Raw genomic sequence first — 24814 nt, 5'->3', positions numbered from 1 at the left:
TTACTTACCTCTTCACATTTCAATCCATCATTTTGTCTTCCATTTAGATTCACTCTAAATGATCGCAGTGCAGGATAAAGAGAAAAACATTCATACCATCTGTGATTATGATAAAAATTATCCTAAGAAAAAGTTCAAGTATGTGAAAGAGAAAAACATTTTGCTCTCCAGATTGAAATACCTTTTGATTTTCAGGGGCTCTTACCTAAATCCAGTGAATGCAAAGTGAATCATGAGAGGTGATAATCCTCATAAGAAGGCCAGTGTTCTGCAAAAACGAGAGTCAGCATGACATCATTCTTATTGTTGGAGACACTCCGCGTCTCTCTGTTTGTATATTGTACATTTCTGAATTTTAGAAGAGATGATTATATTCAGATAAGCTATGGATTCTCAAATCAAACATTGTATAGTCTTGTTGCAGAGGTTAAAAGCTTTCAAGTGATTTTGTGCTCAGATATTGTAAAATAGATTTGTGCATGTATGTGTGATGAAGTCAGTTATTTTCAGCTGCCTAATATATCCCCAGTCTTACTTCTGGGAGGGACTGAAATTTTATTTTGGTTTCAGTGTCCCCAGTTGACTGCAAACTGTAATGCTGCCATGTATGTCTCAGTTCTACCACTGCCAGCCACTTCCATGCATGTTGATATCTTTGGTTTAGAAAAAGGAAACAGAGAGCACCTTCAAGATATGAAGGAATCAGAGCTTCATTCCAGAGGGCAGGAGGCCTGAAATATTTACAACATTCACAATGCAAGTGATGGGGGCAGGTATGCTTGATATTATCTTTCTCAGCATCTGAGGCTGAGTTATAATAAAACACCCCCCTTCCCTCTCAATTTACCTTTTAAAAAAAAAATAACACAAAAAGGAAATACTTTTCATGTCATCTGCATGAAGTAATATACAGTGTATCTTCTTAAAAGCCAGGGAAAAACGTGGTAGATAGGTCGAACATAATCAGTTACCATCCCTTTGCAGTACTGGGTACTAAGACAGCTTTGCACAATTACAATTTTGAAAAGCAAACTGAAGCAAACAAATTGCTTGTTTCCTTTCCTTCTTTCTCCCTTCTTCCTCCATTCAGTACAGCTGTTTTTGAGGATGTCCAATAAGAAGAAATATGAGGAAGAAAAGTTCAGAGAATGAGAAAACAGTTCAACTTTAAATGAGAAAGGGAGAGGGAGAAAATCTGCACATCCCCATATCTTGTAGGATGTGAATGCTTCCCAGGATGTACAGGGGTGGAAAGAGTCAACAGCATCTTTACTCTTCTTTTCTGAACTGTGGGAAAACATCTGGGATGATGAAGCAGGTTTGTGGTAGACCTAGAGTACAAGACTAGGTTCCCATTTTCATATCCTCACATGCATCACAACAGGGTAGAACATTCTGGACTTCCACCATGTTGATTGTTTCCTCACTGAAGACAGTTCTGCCTATTTTCAAACCACCACATCTCTTAATGTTAAATTCCTCTTGGGTTAGGGACAAGTCTAGCATGACTAGATTTCAGGAGTTTGCTCTGGCTTATGTTTTGAGCCTTCCTGGACAACCACAGCCTGTTGTTCTCAATGAGACTAATTACAAATGAGGCAATAAGTGCTTTCCTACAAAACAGCTGCTTCCAGCTCCCTATCTGCACAGCAAATTAGCCTTCACTTTTAAATTTTAAATTGTTACTTTTGATGTAACCCTGTGTTTAGACCATCAGTATTACTTTACATTAATAAAAATAATGTTTCCCTGGTTTGAAATTCCACAGGGTAGAAAAGTGCAAAATACTGGTTGCAGTCGTCATCTTGTGAGTATTAGTTCCACAAGAGGGGCTTTCCCAAACTCCTAGAAACCTTTCAGGCCTCTGAGGGACTGTTTTGGGCTCAGTATAGCTTTGTTTTCCTGTCCAGAAAAGAAATTGTAGCGCTCCAACTCCACATGCATCTGGGCACAGGCATTTGTGAGATCTATCACTGTTACTTTTAGGGGGAAGAGACATCCATAAGTCAAAGTTTGAACGGAAAAGTTTTAAAAATAAAAAATAATCATAGAAATAAGAAAATTTTTTAGTAAGAAATGTCTCTGAAATAAAGAAGTAAATTTCATTCTGAAAATTTGACAGAAGCCTTTGACTATTTTCAGTGTTTTTCCATTTTCTTTTGTGGCTGAAAACAGTTCAAATTTGTGATTTTTTCCATCAGCTGCATCTACATTTTTTGGATGGAACAAGCCTCAACAACACTGAACTGTGGCTTCTGGAAGGAGCAGAACTGTTGTGAGTGTGCTTGTATTTACCCTTCAGCGAAAACTCCTGCTTAGGTAGACAGAAGCTGTCAAGGTGCAGTAAGGGTTGAGTCCTCCTTGGGAGCCATGGGGCTCCTGGCATGGACTGGCAGCACAAGGGTCTCAAAGCCAGGGCCCACCCCACTGCCCTTGACCAGGGAGCAGGGGGCAGCCAGAGGCAGCCCCAGGCATTGGGCATCTCCATGGGAATGGAGATAGGCTGAGGTCACACCAGAACATCAACCTGATGTTGGGGTCAGAATCAGGTCCATTGAGGGGAACCAGGGTCAGACACATCCCAGGATGGCTGGGCAGGTCTGTGGTGGGAAAGCAGTGAACTAACAGAAGATCAAAGACCAGTGTTGCTACTGTGAATAAAGGTCGCTGACATTCCCTCTCATGAACCAGGGACATTGATCTAGTCCTGGTCTAATGAATCAGTGACATATTTAAATGTTCTTGGAAGACTTCTATCCAGTTGTTGACCTAAATGGGATTATAGTACCACACAGCAAGCTTTAATTTCAGTACTGCCTAAAGGCAGAAGAGAGCCCAGCAGATTGAAACAAAGGCTGACCACAATTAGAGGTGGTGCACAACGAAAAAATGTACAAGCCCAACTGTGGTTCAGTTAAAACTCAGACAGATAAAATACTGCGTGACTCTGCTTCTAATTAGTATGAAAAAGATGTGTTCTCGGTAATTTCTCCTTTATGCTCATATGAGAAAGAAGAGTTAATTTAACTACAGTTAATTTCATGCCCTCTGTAATGTACCCAATTATATCGTCCTAATTATTTCAAGCCTTCGTGTACCTTACTTGAGTGCCTTTTTGGAAGAGGACATTAAATAACGATTATCCTCCTCATTAATACAATGCACATTAAAGAGAAAACAAACAAGATGTGGATAAAAAGCATAAATATAATTTATATTTTTTACTCACTTTCCCCCTGATCTTTCAACAACAGCAGTAACATTAGTCATGGAGACATCAGGAAGCTTGGAAATTTTTTGTCTTGGCTTGTCAGTCCAGTTTTGTGTAAGGGTGTGGGTATCCTAGAAGCCGAGCTTTTCTGAGAGATCAGCTGTTATTAACCTGTAGCACTAAGTAACAGTTGCAGAAGTTGAGACTTCAATTAGCTCTAATTCATCCTTGTTTTACTAATTCAGACAATGAAGCAGAAAGCAGCGAGTCATAGTAAAGAATAAGCTAGGAGGGTAACATTTCTTGTGCATGAATACTAAGATGAGGCAATATTAGTGCTATCTCATCCATATGAAGGTAGATAGGACTTGGAGACAGTGTATGAGGCAGATGTGACTTCTGACATCTCACCCGATTAGGGGTATCGTGATTAAACAACATGTCGTGGCCTTCCCCATCCAGTGAAAGCTGGGAGTGAAGGAAACAAGCACTGTGATCAGAAGATACTTTAGTCTGGACGCTGTTGCACCAATGGTAGAACAGTCCCCAGCGAGCTCAGATAAAGGATTAGTACAAAGAATAACATAATCGTAGAATCATTGAATCATAAAATGCCTTGTGTTGGAACAGATCTTGAAAGATCATCTAGTCTGATTCTCTTGCCGTGGACAGGGACACCTTCTGCTATACAAGGCTGCTCAAAGCCCTGTCCAACCTGGCCTTGCACATTTTCAGGGATGGGGCATCCACTGCTTCTCTTGGCAACCTGTTCTAGTGCCTGACCACCCATATTGTAAAAAATTTCTTCCTTATGTACAATCTCAAAATACTCTCTCAGTTTAAAACTGATGCACTACAGGGCCCACTAAAAAATCTACCCTCATCTTTCTTGTAAGCCTGTAAGCCCCCTTTAAGTACTGGAATGTGCTATAAGGTCTCCCCGCAATCTCCTCTGAGCTGAACAACTCCCAACCCTCTCAGCCTGTCTACATCTCAGAGGTGCTCCAGCACCCTGATCATATTCATGATCCTTCTCTGGACTCGTTCCAGCAGGTCCATGCCCTTCTCATCCCGGAGGCCCTAGAGCTGGATGTGGTACTGCAGAGTCTCACCAGAGCAGAGTAGAGGGGCAGAATCACCACCCTCCACCTGCAGCCCATGTTGGTGGGGATGCAGGATAGGGTTGTCTTTCTGGGCTGCAAGTGCACATTGCTGGCTCCTGTCCAATTTTTCATCCACCAGTATCCCTGAGTTCTTCTCTTCAAGGTTCAATGTATATAATATAAGGGTCTAGATAGGATAAAGGACAGTGTCAGCTCATATTTTCATTTATGCATACTTTGTGAATTGCAGAAATGTATATGCTGTTTATGGAGCAATCACTGAAGTGATTTCTTCATTTTGTTGTATCAAGATAAAAAAAGAAAAATAAATTATCTGCTGCCTGTGTTTAAATCTCAAATCTCAAATTTCAAAAAAATGTATAATAATGTGCTGTTTGGAGTTGGAAAGTGTAGCTGGCCTTCAGTAGTCTCCTCCTTCCCCCCTGTTCTGGATATTGTTTAGCCGGGAAGACGAATAATGATTCAGCTGTTTCAGGCACTTTCAGATTCTTTCTCATCTTGGAGTGAAACTGCAAGACTCATCAAGCACAGGGTAATAAAAACATGTGCAGACAGAAATACCCCGAGTCTATATAAGCTGAGGTTGCTCCTGGTATTTGGCTCATGTAAAGATTCTTTAAATCCTCTTACAGTAAAGGGCTGTAGGACTGATAAAAGTGTGCCTGCCTGTTTTGTAACAAGCAGCAAAGAAGCACTGCTGAGTCACCTTCGGTGTGAGCTCACTCTTCTTTTTCATTACTGAGAGCAGGTGTCACATGCCTTTTCTGATGCAACTGCTGGTAACTGCTCTGCCATCACCCATTGTGTCACTTGGCATCATGGGCAGAGTCAGCTGATGGTGTGAAGGGGAGAGGGTCAGCATCTGATACCAAAGTATAAACAAATTCAGGTAAACATTACCTCACTGAGGAGAAAGGGGGGAATAGTCACATCCAAATAAAAAGCAGAAAGGATACATAAATCAAAGATAGAAAGGGAAAAGTCTGCTGCAGGAACATTACTCTGGGCAGAGTTTTTGCATCAGCCAAGCACGTCCTGTTCAACTAAGCAAAGGCAGAGACAAAAATAGAGTACCCTAGCAGGTGAGTGTTTTCAAAAGTCCTTCTTGGGTAAAATGCACTTGAAAAGCATCCTGGATCTGGACTCAGACCCAAATTAGACTGCAATTCCATGTGCAGATATTCAGCATGATACACTGGCTCCAGCCACTGTTCAGCAGATCAATATGTTTCTCCTGTGCTGGCTCAAAATGCTGGCAATCAATACAGTCTGGATAGGCCTGGTGGATCAGTATCCACATAAGTGCATCTATCCCAGCCTTTTGAGGGGTATGTTCACTCAAATAATTTGGAAAAAAATGTAGATTTTCCTCTCTTTTATTTTTTCTATCCTTGTCTAAATATAGTCTAGATGCTTAGGGAGAGCATGTTCTTTTCTAATTCACTGGATTCAGAAAGTTTTTGTCTCATAAAAAGTATGCATGCATGTGCACATGTAGTCCAGTGGTTCGAGTTCTTGACCTATGTGGGACAGCTTAATTTGTTTTCACGTTGGAGACCACTTTTATTAGCCTGGTAAGGTCCAGTTACCAGGACAAGTTACATATTTTATCTGCCCAGTGTTGTACTATTAAGCAAATACTGCAGCTCAGTACACAGCTTACAGGGAGACTACGTGCTTAGAGTGGGATTCAAGGCAGGTTGTAGGCTAAGCAGGGAACTGCAGGATGTAGCTGAGATAGCCAGGAGAAAGAGAACTGCAGGGCCTGGGTGGGTGGGGGCAAGATGCGTGTCTACAGGATCCTCACTCCCAATTCAGAGCTGAGACACTACCCCAAAGTGTACATGGCTTACATGTCTAATAACAAAATTTATGTGAAGAACACGTCGCTTGAGACACTTACATGCATGTAAATGTACTCCCTAAGGTACATGCTTACAATCTGCTTTTATGGGAACCCAAAAAGTCTCACTTATTTCCTCTGAAACGGTGACCAATTTCTTATTCTCAGTCCACAACCTTCTTTCCCAATCACATTTTGCACAGTAGTGAGTGGCTGAAGCATTCACCCAGGTTGTCAGTGGTCCAGGTTCGAAGTCCCTCCTCTGACTGGGGAAATGCTGTTAATTATCCAGTTGCCAAGATGGATTTGGGCTATCCTCCAGAGCTCTAGCTGAAGCTGTGCAGCTGTAGCAGAGGACTCAAGAATTCCTGGGACAAAAGAGAACACAAGCAAGGCTGACTATAGTCTCTTTGGAAGGGGGAGAGTTGGGTATTTGTCACTGTCAGTTTAATAGATTTTCCTTGACACAGTCACTAGATATAGCACACATACTCTGCTGATGGGGCCAGATAGCAGTGTAGGTAGAGTCTGACTTCTTTTGGCTGTCCTTGGAGAGCAAATAAAACAGAGAATGAACACTTGCTAAACTGCAGGCTTTTATTCTTTTGACTATCAGCATTACTTTTTAGCCTTAATTTTCTGTTCTGGAAATTAACTTGCTAAATCTGAAGAAGAGAAAAACTCTTCAACCCCTTCCACAGACTGTCTCAAGCCAGCAGTTCTTCACATAAATTTTGTTGCGCGTGTTTAATTTTCACAGTATTTCATAGCCATTTTTTCTTAGGTAAGAGATTTTGAAGTTGTAGGATTCCTGTGCTCAACCCAGACAAATAGATCCTCTCTCTTCTCCAAAACCTCAAAGTCAGGTGCCCCATCAGTAGCAAATACTGGAATGTTTATGATCTTCCAGTTTTGTGTTTCCTTATTCATTTGTTGCTTCTTGCCAAATTGGGATGTCCATCCTGCACATGAATTTTGGCAAAGAAACCTGATTGTGGCACTCTGAAAGTCTACTGCCCCTGAGCAGACTGCTGCCACAGAGCTAAAGTGAAGATGATGAGCCCTGGTGCTTGTTGACTTTCTTGCTCCACCCATTTCTTTTCTGCGGTAGTTCACCTCTTTGAAACAGGAGAAGATGCTGATCCATGGAGGACAAGTATTTCACTCAAGTATTCCCCAATCACCTTTAACAAATCTAGTTGACTTCTGACAGAAAAAAACATTGCAACCAGCTGTTTACCTTGAGGCCAGCACACCAAGCCAGGCCAGAACCATAAGGCAGTGCAGATTGCCATGTTATCTGCTGTCTGCCCTTCATACAGCTCGAAGGATGTTTATCTCCTGATCTGCCTGTGTTCATCTTTGCAAGGGTACCAACTCCATCAATCTGCTCCTGAAACATGGTCTAAAATACCAGCAGTTCACAAAAAAAAGTGGGACTAATATAAATGCTTTGTGAGGATATGGCTGGTTTACTGTTGCCTAGAGAGATTCCCTGACTGTATTACTGTACTTTGAATTATCCTGAATATCACTGCAGAACTTCTCTTAGCAGCTCTCCTTTCCTGTTATTCTTGCTCACATCTGTTCACTGTAGTAATGGATATTTTTTGGCTGTAAGCAGTTATGCAGCATGACACTTGGCGAATAGATGTCTGCATGTGCAATAACTACTGTTTTTTTGAAGACTCATTTGGCTCTTGTCCCCTCTGGGTGAAATAAAAATATAAATATATTGCTATAAACTGCTCTCCAGCCTTTCATTGCTGCTGCTACCTTTTTGACTGACATTGCTTATGCTTGGGCTTTCCTCTGAACTGAACTCTTTTGGGAAATTCTAAAGGATTTGATTTTAAGCTTCAAATTTATTGTTCCTATGTTTGCTCAATGACAAGTTGTGCTTCTGCTATCTAGTCAATGGCATATCTGTTCTTTGTAAGAAACAAGCTGTTTATATGTGATATAATTATTTCCACTAACCGTTCAGAACCCAACTGATCACTCTTACAGCCATAAATGAATCTGTTTGACAACCTGTTCTTTGCACAGTAGGTAGTCTTCTACCCGCCAGCTAATTTATCACTGCATCTGCCTGGCTCTGCCAAGGGATATGTTCTAGTGCATTTATTCTGTCTCTAGAAGCTTGTGACTGGCCATTATCTTGGGAGGACAAACTCGTAGAAGAACAAAAATGTTATGGTGTGTATTTCTGTCTTTGTAAAACTCTTGTCTGCAGTGTCTCAAAGAGACCTTCTCCATTAGTTTTTTTCATTCTCTTTTACAGTCTGTACTTCCCAGTAATTGCAGACACCCAGCAGCCCAGCTGGTTGGCCCAGGCTAGAGGAGGATGTTTCTCAGTGTTGGTGAGAAATGCTTAATTGATATTAACATGGATGGAAATGGTCTGCTCAGTCATAGGACAGACGTCGTTTGGTACATTTTCCTTCCCTCTAATGCTATAGTGCTCATGCAACCTGAAAGGACCATCTGTAGATCTTTGAGATTAGTGCAGGTCTGTTTATTATTTGGCTTTTCTGTTGGTTTCCTATCTGTCTAGATCTGCTGAGCTAATTACCTTGATATATGAATGTCAGGGTTGCCTAGGTTTCTCATCAGGCAGCAGATTTTGTAGCATGCATTTATTCCTAATTCAAAGTAAGTCTAAGAACCTACTGAACTGAGCAGCCACCAAAATGGGAAAACCTTCATTGTCTAGACTGCCTGAATCAAGCTCTTCTGCCATGCTGCTAAGCAGCGTTTCCATGGTCTGAACTCTGCATTACAGTTTGCATTTTTTTTCTCAAGGTTCAGGTTCAAGACCTTTCCTGACACATCTCCCTCTCCCAGTTAAACCAAAGGTCTGTGTTTGAATTACATGTGGACAGCAAAGTTCACAGATGATGGAAAAGAGTCAAAATAATATCACCTGCAAGTTTAGCCTACCTTTTTGATCTCCTGTACAATATGTGTCTTTATTCTTCAGTAGTAGGATCTCCAATGTTTTAGCCTTGTCTTGTCACATGCAGAAGAGGATTAACACTACTAGAAGGCAAATTGAACATGTCACTGAGAAGAATGGACAGGAGAGTAACTTATCAATAATAGCATCATCCTTTCACCTAGCAGACTCCAACACAGAAACATGCCTTGTTTCTATTAATATTTCATAGAACCAGCTGGTACTACTAGACCCAGACAGTCACAATGAACTTCATTTTAGCCTTTTTATTAGCTTATAAATGTGATAGGGTTGATGGATACCATTTAATGGAACGTTTTCCACCCTGCTCCCCCCTCCCTTCCCACCCTGAAAAATCTGACATTCATAAATTGAGGAGGTCAGTAATTTGCATCCAGCTGAGTGGCTGTCTGGCTTTAATGAGATGATTTGTAATCATAAGCATTGCACTGCAGTGATGTCTGGTACAGGGGAAAGAGGAGCACGTATGCATACTCCAGCTGACGTGAGGGAGAGGTGATGGGAGGGAGGGAAAGTACATGGATCAGAAAAAGGAAGTAAGGCTGAAATGACATAAGGAGCTCCATTAAATGTAATACAATAATGCTGGCCTGGTTAGCATAAGAGCCAGAGGCTGACTGATGCAAGCCAGTGAAACTCCTATTACTTAGGGTAGGCAGGCAGCTTGCAGGATTGCACTTATCCAGAGCTCTTTAGAATAGCTGAAAATAACAGGTTTGTTTTTGCCAGCTTTAAGCCCTCAGTGCCCTTATTGCACAGATCTGTCATTCCTCTCCCACTCCTTATATAACAAAAAAACTTCCAAACCAGGAAGACAGTTCAGGGGCTAAAGAAGTTATATGTTGTGGCATTAGCATGTTTCATGTCAGCTATATTTTCAGTGATTTTCCTAAACAAGTGGATCACATTCCGTCTGTGTGTATATTCTTCCTCAATCTGATGCATTTTTAACCCACTGGCTCTTTTTATTTCAGTCACACAAGCAGTAGCAAATTCCCACAAGTCTCAGGTAAGCAGGTAGGAGAGAGATGGAGACTATTAATCCATTCACTGGGGGAAGGACTCAGAAGAGAATCCTTCTGAGAGAGAGATATTTTTAATTCCCTGGCTTTGATAAAAGCTTCACTTGGCATCTCTTTCAGATCCGACAGCCACGAATCCCACCACAGGCACAAATCCATAGGAAGCCAGTCTGAGCTGGCTCTTCTACACACACAACTACTTTCTCTGGCTGACAATAAGAATTTTGCACCTCTCAAAGACCATCTTTCCCTTGTCTCCAGGGTTTCTCTCCTCTGTAGTAGCAATTCTCTGAGATCGTCACACTATACTTTTTCATAAGGGATCCCAGCTGTGGAGGACTAGGTTTCTTTAACCATGTTTCCAGCTGTCTTGAGTTATTCTGCAGCAGCCCAGCTGGACCAGTGTAGTTTTTCGTACAGCTGCAATGGAGTAGCTTGGATCAGCTTTAAGGTTGTTATTTTAAAATTCATTAACTACATTATGTCAAAAAAAAAAAAAAAAGCAAGTGTGTAAACTGATCTGTTTGGCTAAAATCTACATCTAAGGAGAAGACACTGACATGAGGAAGGGGGGCTGCTGGTTCGTGGTGTCTCCCAGTCCAGTTTTTGATGCATGATAGTGTGGTTCAGCCCACAGCCCATATATGAGTGGTGGTATCTCCAGGACAGCCTGCAGTCAGGTCACATTTTGAATAAGCAACCCTACTATCACAGGGCCCCCTCCCTTCCTTTTCCAGTTCATATCAGGTGACTTTCAGCCCTTTTACACCTCACCTCTTTTAGTCACGACCTCACATTCCCTTCCTCATCTGTCCCTGAAGCATGAACATCCTTCCTATCAGACAACAAAGAGCTTTTCTCTCCCCCTCTCCTGAGTTCCTTCTGTGAAACATACATGCTTGATGTGCTTCCCTCCCTGCAGATGTTTGTAACTCTGCAACATAATCCCTCCCTCCTCTTCCCTGGGGAGACATGTTACCCCTACATTAAGTACAGAGATTTAAGTTACAGGGATGTGTGGGTGGCCTTTGGAAATCGTGCCAGAAAGGCGCTTCTCAACCAGATTTTCAGTTCTGACAGAAAAAGAAGAAACAGCCCAACTCTACCCAGCATGCAAAAACCAATAGTTTACCTTCTTTTGGGACAGAAGTGTCTTCAGTAACCCAAGGGTAAAAGCTTCCTCTGGATAAGATAAATACCCTATAGATGGATAGGTTAGAACCCTGTCCAGGAAGTATGTCTCCCAACTTCTCTACATTTCCCAGGCTATCTAATTCCATTAGCAGGTCTGTGAGCTGACGGTATCTCCCACAGCTTTTTCACAGACACACTGACTGCTTTGCCAGGTCCTTAAAAAGTACCAATCTACTGTACTAGGTAAGCAATAAGAGTATTATTTGTCAGAAAGGAGTTAGTTGTGTATGGTCTTAATGTTAAGAACATAAATAAACAGAAGGTCATGAGGAGGGAAATTCATTTTTACTGTCTCTCTAATGTACAACGTCTCCTCTTTGTCTAGGGAGTATCCCACAGATGATCACCTCTCAGCCAGCAGTGCACTTTAGTGCTGTCGTTCAAGCTAAGAAAAACCTTGAAACATTCATTGGTGCTGTTATATTATTTTCCCAATCATGTTTCCTGGACTTGACTTGTCCTGTCCTTTTGATCAATAGCATGAGACATGTTTTGGATTGATTTAGAGTGCTTGTTAGTACCAACTTCTAAATCACTTTGCTGAGCTTCCTCTCTTTGATGTTGTTGGCAATGGATAAGGTCTTAGGCTGAAATTTTCAAAGGACACAACAACTGAAGAGTCCAGAACACTTAAAGCTCTCCAGACCCTGTTGAAACTCACAGCTAAAGAGTGCAAGAAATTTGCTTGCTTTCAATTATAAGATTTTCAAGCACTCTAAGGTGCACATAGCTGCTTTATGGGGGTTTCAGAGGTGCCTTTCAGAAGCTTTGTGCTTAGGTATATTTGGAAATCCTATTAGAAGCCATTCAGCATCTTTATATGCCTAAATTCCTTTAAAGCCTGACTCAGCATACTGTGATACTCTTCCGTGTGTGTGAGAGCAATGGCATAAAGAGCAGGCTCTCAAGTGAATGACTGATGCTACGTGAATGTGTGGAACACAAGCCAAATCCCAAATGCAGGGGTTCATATGTTACAGTCATATAACCCAGCCACTTGCTTCTTCAGCAGTTGTCACAGCAAAGCTTGTCATTTCCTGGTTCAAGAGTTTTTATCATGTCCTTATCCTTGATGTGCACTCTGGGAGGAGGAAGGATTCATGAATCAAGTGGAAGTGTGATTCAGAAACTTCATCAAGTTGAGGAATAAAAATGCTCCCAGTAGTGGCCTCTGTTTGGGTATGTGGAACGGATAGCTGGAGTTCCTCACATAATTTAGGTTACATTACCATTTTTCAAGAAAATCCACAGTCTGGATTCAGTTTACGTAAATAAGAGCTTCAAAACCAAAGTCTCAAACATCTCGTTCCATTCTTCCCAACTTCCAGTTGAAGGATATTTCTGATAATGAATTATAATGGTGGAAAATATTGACTGATTCAATGACAGTAAGAGTCAGAGACAGACAGACACATAGACCACTTCCGAGGAGATGTATCCTATTTCCTATGACAGGCAGCTTTCTTATTAAAATTATCCCAGTATATACAATCTCTATTCGAGCATGAAGTGCTCATTACAAGTCACTACATAAATAATGTACACTTAAAATGATTCTCTGTGCCATAAATATTGACCTTGGTTAATAATTGACTATGGGATTCTGTGTCTGTTCCCCTCAAACACTACTGACTGAGGGTCTGGGCTCTTCTCATCTTGTTTCTTTCCTTTCATTCCTGTAAGGTTTTGAGAAGATAAAATACTGATACTATCAGTATAACAATGAAACAAATTTGGACTGAAGTATGTAACAACTCCTCTACCCCTCTCAGTTCCCTTGGTGTCCCCAGGGATTTAATTGGAAAGTGTGAAAAAAAATATCTTGAATCAACTTTGTAATTTAATCTGTGATTTCTGTGCTGGCGTTTGCTGTAGCCCCTGTCCATTTTTGCTTTGACCCCTAGTTAACATTTATTACAGTAAAATATATCTATCATTCACTTTGTGAGGCTGGTTCATAAAAAGGTGTCAAAGAGCAGAATACGGACCAAATTTGCTGCTCGAACTGCAGTGGACCCAAGACATTCTTTGTATATGAAGTTTCCCAGCTTCATGCTTGATAAATCTGTTCTGCCTGTACTGAGCACTTGCAAGATTCTACAGATTCATGGACAAAGAAAAATTGAATGATCAGAAAGTGGTGCCTGTTCAGGTTTACAACTTCAGCCAAGACTCCAGAAGAGTTTGTGCCTCTGTAGGCCCTTACTCTGCAGCTCTTAGGCTGGACATGCAGGAAAAATGACTCATACCTCATACACCAACATACCTTATATATCTAGAATGATTTGTCCATAGAGCTTTGACTGGGTCTCTACATGAGATGAAAATTGCAAGCAAAGATAAAATGTGCTGAACATCCTGCCTGTGGTATTCAGGTACCAGAAAGCAGTGAGGAAAGGCTTTGATAGCAACAGCATGAGATTTCATCAGGATGTTTTATCCTCTAAGTTCTGACGGGACTTTCCCCTTTTGGACATTCTGCAAATATGTTAAGTCTCACTAAAAATGCTGTGTGCTGTTCCTGCAGTTCCTAGGTTTCCTTTTTCATCTGGTGACACAGTTATATCCATACCATTGTGGGAACTGAGAAAACTGTGTCTCTTCTTTCACTCTCAGCCTTTGCAATCCTTAGCCCAATGGCTCCTTGCTTTGAGAGAGAGATATGGAGGATGCTGTCCAACAAGCAACATCTATTTATAGAGGCAGTGAATACACAATGAGTTAGGAGATGGTGACCAAAATGTGGAGCATTGTCTGTGGGTCCTTGAGGACCAATAAAAATAATAGAACTGCAACTGTAAATAGCTTATTACAAACATCCAATTTCTATCCTTGGAATTCAGGACTCTGTCCAGACCATAAAATTAATCCTCATTGCCTGCTGGACCTTGGAAGCTGGGTTCCTCTGCCAAAGGTCACTCAGTTCTCAGTGGTGGCACCAGTGCTGATTTGTTTCAGCTCTGTGTATAAACATTTGCTCTGCTTGGTTACAGGCTGGGATTGCATGAAGAACATTGGAAAGCAGGGTGAAGTGCTACACCTCCTTCATAGCTCAGGATTTTACCTCAAGAAAGGGCACATGAAAGGACCTAGGTACTAAAACTTACATATACTGGGATGGTTAATATAAAGAGAATGCCAAAAAGGTTTTGCCTTCGGTTAATACTTAAAATTGTTGGTGAAGGAATGATGAGAATTTGTAATCATAACTAAGGTTAGATGTGGTAAAATATATTTTATGTTCAATGCCAGTTTTAATTTTTATTGTGCCAAGAATGATAAAGTCTGTAATACTTTTTCAAGTATTTAAGATTTGTAATTATTATTTATTAATCAAGGATATTTAGAAACGCCTAAGGGGTCAAGCTGAGCTGGGGTTTTTTTGCACTGGTGTAACACGCACAGATAAAAACCTGCTGTAACCCTGTTTGCATTATTATTATTTTAATCTTCTTTTCAAGTGTGTTCCTTCCTCTGTAGAATAAATCTTACAACTTATAAACTGCTTTAAGATCTCTGGTGGTGGTGAAAAATGAAGCAATAACTCCCTCTTACCCCTTTCTTATAGAACATCATGTAACTTCATAATCAAACTTTTTAATTTAAAGTTGTACTGAAAACAGTGTTTAAAATAGTTCTGTGGGCCTTTTCTGGGTCTTTCCCATTATGAAACCCACAACTTAATCCCTAAGGGGGCCAAAGGGATGTAGATACACACTATTAAATTAAAATCCTGTGTCAGGACCACTACAATCTATTGATAGGACATTTTGTTACCCTGTGTGGCCTTGTCTTAGGTACCAAAAAAAAAAAAAAAAAAAAAAAAAAAGCAGAAGCTCAGGACTGAGTTAACAACACTCTGCTGTTTCAGCCAAGATGATATTTCTTATCCTATACCCCCCATCCCCTAAAAGAACAAAACCAGCCAAAGACTCTCTAAAGATTCAGTGGAAAAAAGCACTTCCAAGGTGACCATGAGGCCTTCAGAAATGAGACTGAAGGTATAGACATGCCTGAGGTCCCCTGGCCAGTGAGAGGGATGCTCTAACACAAATCACTCACTAAATGGTACTTCAGACTTCTAGGATATTTTGCCTCCAGCTGTGTTCAAATGTGCTGGTATTAGTACAGTTGTCATTTCTCAGTATAGAACAAAAATAGTAGACATCCACAGAGATCTGTTGTGAAGTCCAGCTGTTAGCAGCCTGCCTCAGAGTTGGTGATACCAGTAAAAGCTTGGCAGCAGCACAGAAGGTACATAGATATTTTCATGTTCAGCTTAACCTACACCATCAACACCACAAAATGGGAAATAGGTGAAAAACTCAAGGAGGCTCTCATTAGTTAATTATATGATCTGCAGTTGTACACCAGCAATCAGTGTCCCCTGTTGCTTGACAGACACTTATTAGACCATTTCCAGTTGTCCCTGTACAAGGTACCAGCTGCAGCCCCATACTGGTTGGTACAATCAAAACCACATTCCAAGTGTGCAAATCTGCTCATGGGGCTGGGTAGACTTCTGGCACCTCTAGGCTCCAAGCCAGCAAAGAAGGCCATTAAGGCTTCCTGTTATAACTGGATCCTGAAGCATCCATCTGAGGTGAGGTTGGTACTTGTGGGCAGTACTGCCCACTCTGTGGGGCTGTGAGCAAGAAGGCAGAGTTGGGCTCTACTCCTGCCAAGTTGGGCCATTGAGAGAAGCCCCTTTTCCTCATCCTCACTCTTCTCCCTCCCTCTCTTGGTCTGTGAGCAGAGGAAATCCTGTCTCACCCTGCTTGTATGTACACTGCCTTGTAAAATATGGTCTTGATCACAACTGTGGTTTCCAGGCTTTATTATAGGACATAGAAACAATGGGAGCTTTATTACCCTGAATGTATCATTTTTGTTTGAATGCTCCCTCAGCATGATGTTCTGACTCCAGGCTTGCTGAAAGAGGCTCACACAGTAATTAAAAGATTGCTAATATTACTAATGCTGTTCAAAGCATAATTCCACACCAAAACTCTGCTGGGCTTTTGAGGCCATTTAAACATCCAAGTTTTATCCCACTTCAAATTCAGCTTCTGAGCCTCCCCTCTACAACGGATCAAACCAAAGTCCTAAATCCAACCATACTCTGAATGAAGCTCCAGATTGTATAGCTTCAAGTCATCTTCCTATGTGCGAAATTGTATGCTGTACTTCTTTGTAGAACAGAAGTCCTTGGTCAAGTGCTTTTGTGCTATATCATGCAGAAATGCAATAAAAACAACTTTTCTAATTAGTTTATAATCTGTGTTTATTACAGCCCCAACAATTCATACCCTGGAGACAAAACTGGTAAATCCCACTTCCCAATAGAAGTTTATCCCAACTAGTGCTGAGCAAGACAGTCAGTCTGTGACCCAGCATATGGTTCTCAACAGAGAACTGCATCACATTCTACAAACTAGGGTACCACTTTGCTTTCTCCCTCTTTCAGGAAAGACAATCTGCAGCTCTCAAAATCAATTTAAAATCATTTTGCCCACCTCTTGCAGATTAAAAAAAAAATAAAAATCTGCTAATTACCACACTGATGATCTGACTTTTATAAAAGCTCAGTTCCTATTTTGGCACAGAGCTAATTGGTTAGAAGTTATAAGAACTGTCTACACTGACTACCAGTCTCTTTGAAAATCTGTCACAGTGGGAGATGCTAGTTTGTGAGTACTTGTGAAAATCTGCCCTCACATCAACAATATTATCAAAAGGTTTTGCATATGGTGCTTAACTCTGGTGAGGGTCTGAATATGGCTGTTTACTGTCAAAATCAGAGGTTTTCTCAGTGGAAAACTGGTATTGAAATCTAAGGTTTGAGTCAGGTGTAGTACAGTCTTTGGAGGTTTTTGACATCACTGCTCTAGCAGGTAGGATACTACTTCTTTTCTCCATTGTCTCAAACCAGTTTCTTTTTAACACAGGGAAAACTTTTCTTGGCATTCCACCTAGCCTTCATAAGTCAGGAAGAGTTGACTGCATTACATTTTCACTGCATTAATTCTGTCAATTTAATATGAGAATTAAATCAAATTTGCTGGTAAACATACCTAGGGCACACATAAAACAGCTATACCAAGTTACAGGCATGTAATTTCTAATGAGTCTTCTGACTATGCATACTCTGTGTGTCCTCTCCATTTCACAGTCCAAGAGTGAGAGTTGACTTTTCCTTAGGGAAACTGGTATTTCATTTGTGGCAGCAAGAGGTTGTTTCCAAAGAGTAACATGAAAAGCCAGTTTATCTGTGCTATGATCAATGTATCATCCTTCTCACATTTTTGAACCATTTTTTGAGAATGATGAATTGTAGTCATCACAGCATTCAATTAATTTTACACAGCTGGTTTTTATAGTGTGTTTGTACCAAGTGTCCTCTAACAGCTGATAAATCATCCCTGAGTGGCTGCAGAGGTAGTGGCAGTGACATACTCTGGGCTGATGACAGGAATGTGTCACACCGTGTCTCTTGCCCTCTTTTTCCGGAAAGATTTTTGTGACCTTTGGTGGCATTTGGAAGAAGTTCTATTGATCTCTGTGTAGTATTAATCTTAAAAAAACAGGCCATATAATTTATGTAAACTCCACAGGTAATTAAATTCCTTCCAGTAAAGGTCAGGGCAGAATATTTAAGATTTCATTTGAATAGAAATTACAGTTAGAAATGAAGGGGGGGAGGAAAAGGGAAAAGAAGAAATTTGGAGCTTGTCATATCAATTATTACAGTGTAACCAAGAGGACTCAAGTTACTTCTCAAGTGCTACTATCCAGTCTTCATCATGTGTACACACAGTTTGGAAATGTTTGTCTAGAATGACTTATAAATGATTTTAAGAAATGTTCAAATATTTCTAATAGATAGTGAACAGAAATATCACTTTTCTTCAAAGAGATCTGAGACTGTCATTCATAAATGAACAAGCCCTAAACTCACAAACCTGTCTTTGTAATTGGCCATGATTGTAGTATCCACTCTTCCTTCTCCAAGATCTCAAGGAAAGTATTATTTTTCTGTTTACCTTCCAATTTCACAAATCTTTGGATTTCAATGTTCAAGCTTGTCTTCCATCCATTTTAACTGGGCAAGTCCAGATGCTCATATCGAATCCATGGCTTCTGAGTAAGGACATTGAACAACACAGACTACTGCATGATAAAATTTTGTGCTTTGAATATTGTCTTTTTTTTTGCTCGATATGTCCCAAACTATCAGAATGTGGTGCCATGCTTGGGAAAGATTTAAGTAATTTCTACTACTTACCTGATGAAATAATCTTTCTCTGAACACAGCAGAGGATTGTCACAAGGCTTCAAGAGGACCCAGGATGGGGACAGAGACATTCAGTGGGTGAAAACCTTGGAGCAACCCAGTCTGTGGAGATGGTTTCAGCAAGAGTCACAGTGACTTTCCCCTTTAGCTGAGAAGAGCCTACATTCACAGAGATGTCTGGGGTGTAAAATACTCTCAGTCACAGAATAGTATAAGTGGTATAGGTAGGATTTTTCACAGAAACTCTTTGTTGTCTTTTCCCCCTCATTGAACAGCCTGTTAAGGTTGTCATGAAAGGGAGAAATGGCTGGCCATCACTGAGAAATGTAATCCTGGTGTCAGTGCCATGACATTGCTCTGTACCCAGTAATTTGTGGAAATTATTGTGTAAAGGTAAAAGTACTTGCCCCTGTTCAGCAAGTGGTGACCACTAGGAGTTTAGAAGTAAAGAACACCAGCAGCTACATCTTAAACACTGGCCACCCACCTGCTCTGAGGTAGCTGCAGCATCTGTTGCTACTGCAGGTCTTGCTGCAGACCTCTCCCATCACAGTACCATCTGCCTCACCAGCTTTGTAGCAGCATCTTCCGTCTTGCAGCTTGCTGCCCTTGCTCAGAGGCCCATATGCCTCTGCACTGCCTGTCTCTGTTTCTGATATGATTGAAATCACATCTGCTCCACCACTGACTGCTGCTTTCATTATGGCTGTAATGTCATCCACCCTCTCACGTTCTGCTGTTGTTTCTGCTGTAATGACACTAACATCTGACTTGAATTTTGACACAGTTGCTTAAAACATCTGCCCCTGTACTTGAGGACACAGGTGTAGCTGGGCTGATGTGAACTTAAGATTCACCTAAACCTGTTTTCTCTACCACTGGCCATCTCCACACACTAAGAGGGAGCCTATCGTAGGCACTCTACGATAGGCAGATGTGGGAAGATTGCTGATGATCTTTGCCTGCTCCTGCAGTTGGTGCAGCAATTATAGTGTTAGCTGGGATTTGGGAGAACGGGGTTCAGATTTCTGCTTCACAACCAATTCACCAACTAAGTTCAGAAAGATTATTTAAGCATAGATCTGTTGTGGAGTTTTACACTTCAAGTTACAGTTGCCAGTTTTCCAGCGGTTGGTTTTCACCATGAAAAAAACTTAAGTGTCCTTGTCTTAAAGTTCCCCATGCAATGGATGAGGAAAGTTACAAGAATTTTCAGGAATTTTACAGGAATTTTCTCAAAAGTTACACCACTGAGAAAAGGCTTCACAGGAAATGGAAATGACATGGGCACCTCCGTCAGTGTAAAATTCATAGTCTGAAACCATCCCCTAGAGGGGTGTGCTTGTTTCTTTTCAAAATGAAAGTGGGCCCAGTCCTTCTTTCCTAAACCACAGCTGACGTGTAGTAGCAAGTTCTCATGTTCCCCCCTGTGTGCAATGGCAGCACTGAAAACAAGTAACAGAAGGATGAGGATTCAGTGGGTTTGGGCTGTGAGTTTGAAATAATACCCCCTCCACCAGAAGGTTACCACAAAATCATTAAAGAGGTGGCTGTATGTGGGGAACGTTCTCTTCTACAAGCTCTGCATAGGGTGCTCAAAAATTCAATACAGAGGAGAGAAAAGAGAGATGGACCACTCATAAGCAGTGAAGAAGAAATCTGAGCTGAGGTGTTTATCATCTGCTAAGGCTCCCACAAGTAGCAATGGAGATATTTAAGCAGAACAACATCTTGAGGTTAAAAAAAAATTAAAAAATAGAGACAGAAAAAGAACTAGCACTGTAACTCTGCTCTGTAGAAAGACTATTGTTGCAAGACATGGAAGAGAATTATCTGATGAATTCCTATTTCTGGTTATTCAATGTGTTCACAGGTTTTCCCAGTAAATCTCTGCCATGTAGTAAAACTCCCCTGTTTACTCAGAGAAGTACAGAAACAAATAGAATGTTCTCATTTTCTTGTAAGTAATCATACCTCCAGGCCAAAAGGTCAGCCCCTTGCACGTGCCCCTCACGCCTGTCTTCACTGACTTATACTGGCACACCCAGTATTCTTTATTGCAGGCTCCAACCCAAAAGCCATATAGCTATGTTGGCGTGCTCTGCAGGAGTAGTAAGTCACTCTGGTTGAGCCAATAAGCCCTGAGAAGAGGCTGAGCTCCTCAGCTCAAGCACAGCACTTGCAAATATATTGATTTGTGTTCACGCTCCTGGGTTTATAGCTCCTAATGTGTCATTTAGTTATACAAATCTATACAAGTCTGTCCTGGAATATTTGTATGGCTTCTCTGTCTCCTGATTAGTGTAATACCCCAGCATATAATAGATATCTCTTTCTCTTCCTTCTCCCTTTCCCTCCCCCTCTCCCTCTCCTCTCCTTTTTACAGTTATATTCCCAGCTCCCTGTGGATGCTTCATTGCACTGCACTACTCTGTCACCTGCACTGTAGCATGCAATGTGGGAAATTTGGGATGTCGCAGTCTGACACTGATGAGTCAGGAAGACCTGTGTTTGCTGAGCTCAATGCACCTCAGTATTCTCCTTGAGCGCAGCAGGCTCTGTCTGCAAGCTCACATTTCAATAAGTGTGTAACATTTACAGAATCAGGAGTCCAATCTGGCATCGAAATGATCTGCACAAGCAGCTGGTCTTATGCATGTCTAGTCAAACTAGACCAAACCTCTGAACCTTTTGAGGTTTGCCCATCGCCAATAATTAATGTCTGACTTTGATAAAGCTGACATTTGGTTTATAAAGGCAGACTAATAAGCTCTGAGAAGGCTTAGAAATCCTATAGAGTAATGTGTTGCATTACAAATCTTAAAAATTACTGTAAAAATTAGCATAATCTACTGCTGGGCACGTTAGTATATTAATGTGATTGGAAGTGTGACCTCTTTTTGCTAACTTTCCAACTGACCCTGATAAATCTGTGACATTTCTAGATATGTTACAGATAACTATTTTTTAACATATTTGTAAAAATATAAGATATAGAGAACGTAGATATAAGAAAATACTGTATTTTAAGATCTTTTAAAATTTCTCTTACAGGTTTTTCTCTTACATAAATGTCTTTTGTATTTAATGAGTAGCCCAATGTTTACGTGTTTCAGGCAACTGGTTTTGTCTGGGGTTTTTTTCTCTGGCTTTTCATTTTTGAGGCAGATGTTATCTTTATGGTTAAAGAGGTTTGGGCCTCCCTCAGTGATATTTAAAGGGACCCAAAGCCTACTAATTTTAATTTCAGTGGCTGCAGCTAGCAAGTAGTGGGAGTTACTGACCTTGAGATGACATGAATGAAAGGACAAAGTATGATGGGGACTTTGTCACATCTCTCTGTGTCTTGGTTGGACAGTAGCTGTGATGTACATCTGAGACTTTTAGATGTGTCATTTCCTTCCCCTACTCTGAGGATGGACATCACCTGGAGGACACTGATGCAGTAGAGGATAACATACCCGGTAACTTACACAAGATGAAGAAAAAGAGGAAGAAGAAAGAAAGAAGATGAAATGAAAAGAAGCAAGCAATGTTCTTTCTGATGTCTTCATGTTCTCCTGAATCAGGGTGAAAGGTTTACTTGCAATTCTTAAACTACTTGAGAGCACAGTATTAAAGCTAAATGTAGTATTAATGGTAAATGTTAGCTCTCACCATTCACTAAAGCGTCCTGTCCCTTATTTACTCCTTGCCTTCTGAGAGTGTGGGAGTCCATCTTTCATTCAATTATGGGTCTTCATCAGCGTATAGTGATTGCCCTCTTCACCAAATATTCTTAGTGTCTCACTATGCCTTAAATGGATCAAAGACAATTTTCCCCGTTTTCTGTGTTCTGAAATGGCTGTTGAGGAGCATAGGAGGAGTGTGTCCCAGCTCCTTCCGATCAGGCAGCAATTAATATACCAAGGACCATGGCACACAGAACCTAGAGAATGTGTGAAATCTGAAAAAACATGGACTAAGGAGCAAAGGAAGTAGAGGGGGTAATGAAGAAAGGTAAAGTCACAATAGAAAGGAGTTCTTAAGCTGCTTAGAAATATACATTGCATTCACTAAATGATATTGGGTCAAAAAAAAAAAACAGAGAGAATTTTTAAATTTAAAATATTTTGCTTTGATGGTCTTAACACATACACGTGTTTTGGCAGAAAAAAAGTCTATTCAGCCTGAACTGCATTTTTCCTGATGCACTTTTTCCTCAGATGAGCTACTGAAGAGGAAAAAAAGGTTAATTTCTTCCTGCATGTCTAGGCTACTCAGGCTGCAGGGAGTTGAAGGTGTACATCTCTGTTTTGACACCCTGGATATTCCCCAAACACGCTGGGCTGACTTAGTGGCCATCTGTCTGAATTGACTGTGTTGTCCCCGGCTCAAATGACCACCCAGCCTGAACTCTGCAAGGGGGGCTGCCTGGCTGCGGTTAGTTTCTTCCCCAAATAGCTCTAAAGTGTGACTTGCTATGTGCTTTAGGTAAAATTATGCTACTGTTCAGTCCTCCACTTGATCAAAATGTATCTTTCAGCATTTAAGGGTGGGCAGTGACTTCCTGGGATTAGAAAGGGAAGTGAACTGGCTGGAAAGCAGCAAGGAAAGAAGTTGTTTACGAGTAGTGTGAGGGCAGAGTAGTCTGTGTTGCTGAAATCTGGGGTTTGGCCACATTACTCAACTCCAGTTACAGATCTGCTAAATTCACTCAGAGTCCCGTTTTCTTTCTTAATAGTACACACAGGGACATTTTTACCAGAAGAGTGATTCATCTGCTGTGGTATTCCAGATAAATTTCAGGAGAGCAAGGCTCCCTTGGGCTGACAGCGTGATCATTTGCCGCAGGACAAATACCCTCACAGCCTGTCAGGTTGGCTGAACACAGGCTTCTCAAGATTTGGACTTTTTCAACATGTAAGATTTCACTCAGTATAACAATTTTTCTTCCCATAACAAACTTTTTGAACAGTTTTGGAAGTCGTTCTCACGATTGCAGCAGTGTGCCATTCTCCCTGGGCTCCAGCTGCTGACAGAGAAGCTCTATGCAGGGATGCTTGTCGAGGAGAGACATCAATATCCACGGGAAGTACAAGTATTATAAACTCGTCAATATAGTCACTACTTAACAGGTCTGTGTGAAATAATTTATAGAAATGGAAGACTTGGCTGTTTTCAAGGCACAAGGGTTGCAGTGGCTGTCAGCTTAATGAAAAAGTGTCGTTCTAGTCTCTGTTTCTGTTTCAAAAAGAAGTAAGTTGATAAAACAAACCTATTTCAAGTCTTTTAATAAGGAATTGTTTAAAGTGGTCAAAACGTTTGCTTCCTGAAAAAGATAAGAGCTGATTTTTTTTTTCTTTTTTTAATAGATATGTGTGTATATGGCTTAGGATATGAAAACAAGGTGCTTACAACTTCCAGAGTCGTTGGAGTGGAGGTAACACCCCCTTACAAGTAGAAGCCAGGACTTCTGGGTTTTGGGCCAGGCTATGATACAGACTTGTTTTCTGCCAGTAACAATTGATATAATTTTATTTTTTCTGTCAGATGAGTAGGTTAACATTCTCAGATGCACTGGAATCTAATCAATTTTTCTAAAACATCTAAGGATCTTTGGATGGAAAAGAGTGTCTGTACATACTGAGTCTATAATTTATGAAATTTTGGGTCTGTATATTTTCTGGCTCAATATATTTGCATCTTAACATCAAGAAATAAAATCAAGAACACACCAGTTGAAAAAAAAATAAAATTGAGTTTGAGCTTGAACTAGCTTTCCTCCTGTCCTGTTTTGATCCCCACTAATGCTATGCCCTATTGACTGGCTTTTTTTTTTTTTCTGAATATTGAGAAAATACCCAGCTGATTTTAATGGACATAGAATAAGAAACGGAAATATCACTTTTTTGATGTAAATTAGTTATTTTCTTATGCTGAAGAAGCAGCTTAGTTTGATGGCAGCGGCTTCTGTTGTATTAATATTCCTTCACTGATCTCATCAGGGTGCCAGATGAGCTATCCTTACAGGACTTGAACCAGCTGGGTCCAAAATTAATGAGGAAAGGGATGTGTTAATTGTAGCAAGTGTTCAGAAACCAGTGCTTCAAAGCCAATTCAACCAGACCAGACTGAGTCTCACTGTGCACTGTTTTCACATGATC

The 24814-nt window shown here is 40.8% G+C and overlaps 1 long non-coding RNA gene across 1 annotated transcript; it reads left to right on the top strand.

Moving 5' to 3' along the window:
* The first annotated feature begins 5292 nt into the window (after window positions 1–5292).
* LOC113948261 lies at window positions 5293–24400 on the top strand. Its single transcript, XR_003528068.1, has 3 exons — window positions 5293–5417; window positions 8463–8541; window positions 22027–24400. It is a non-coding gene; the product is annotated as an uncharacterized LOC113948261 (long non-coding RNA).
* Window positions 24401–24814: the final 414 nt, after the last annotated feature.

The sequence above is a fragment of the Corapipo altera genome, unplaced genomic scaffold, assembly GCF_003945725.1.
Source record: "Corapipo altera isolate COAL_440 unplaced genomic scaffold, ASM394572v1 51, whole genome shotgun sequence".
NCBI lineage: Eukaryota > Metazoa > Chordata > Aves > Passeriformes > Pipridae > Corapipo > Corapipo altera.
The sequence above is the reverse complement of the archived record's forward strand: the minus strand, read 5'-3'. Positions and strand labels throughout refer to the sequence as shown.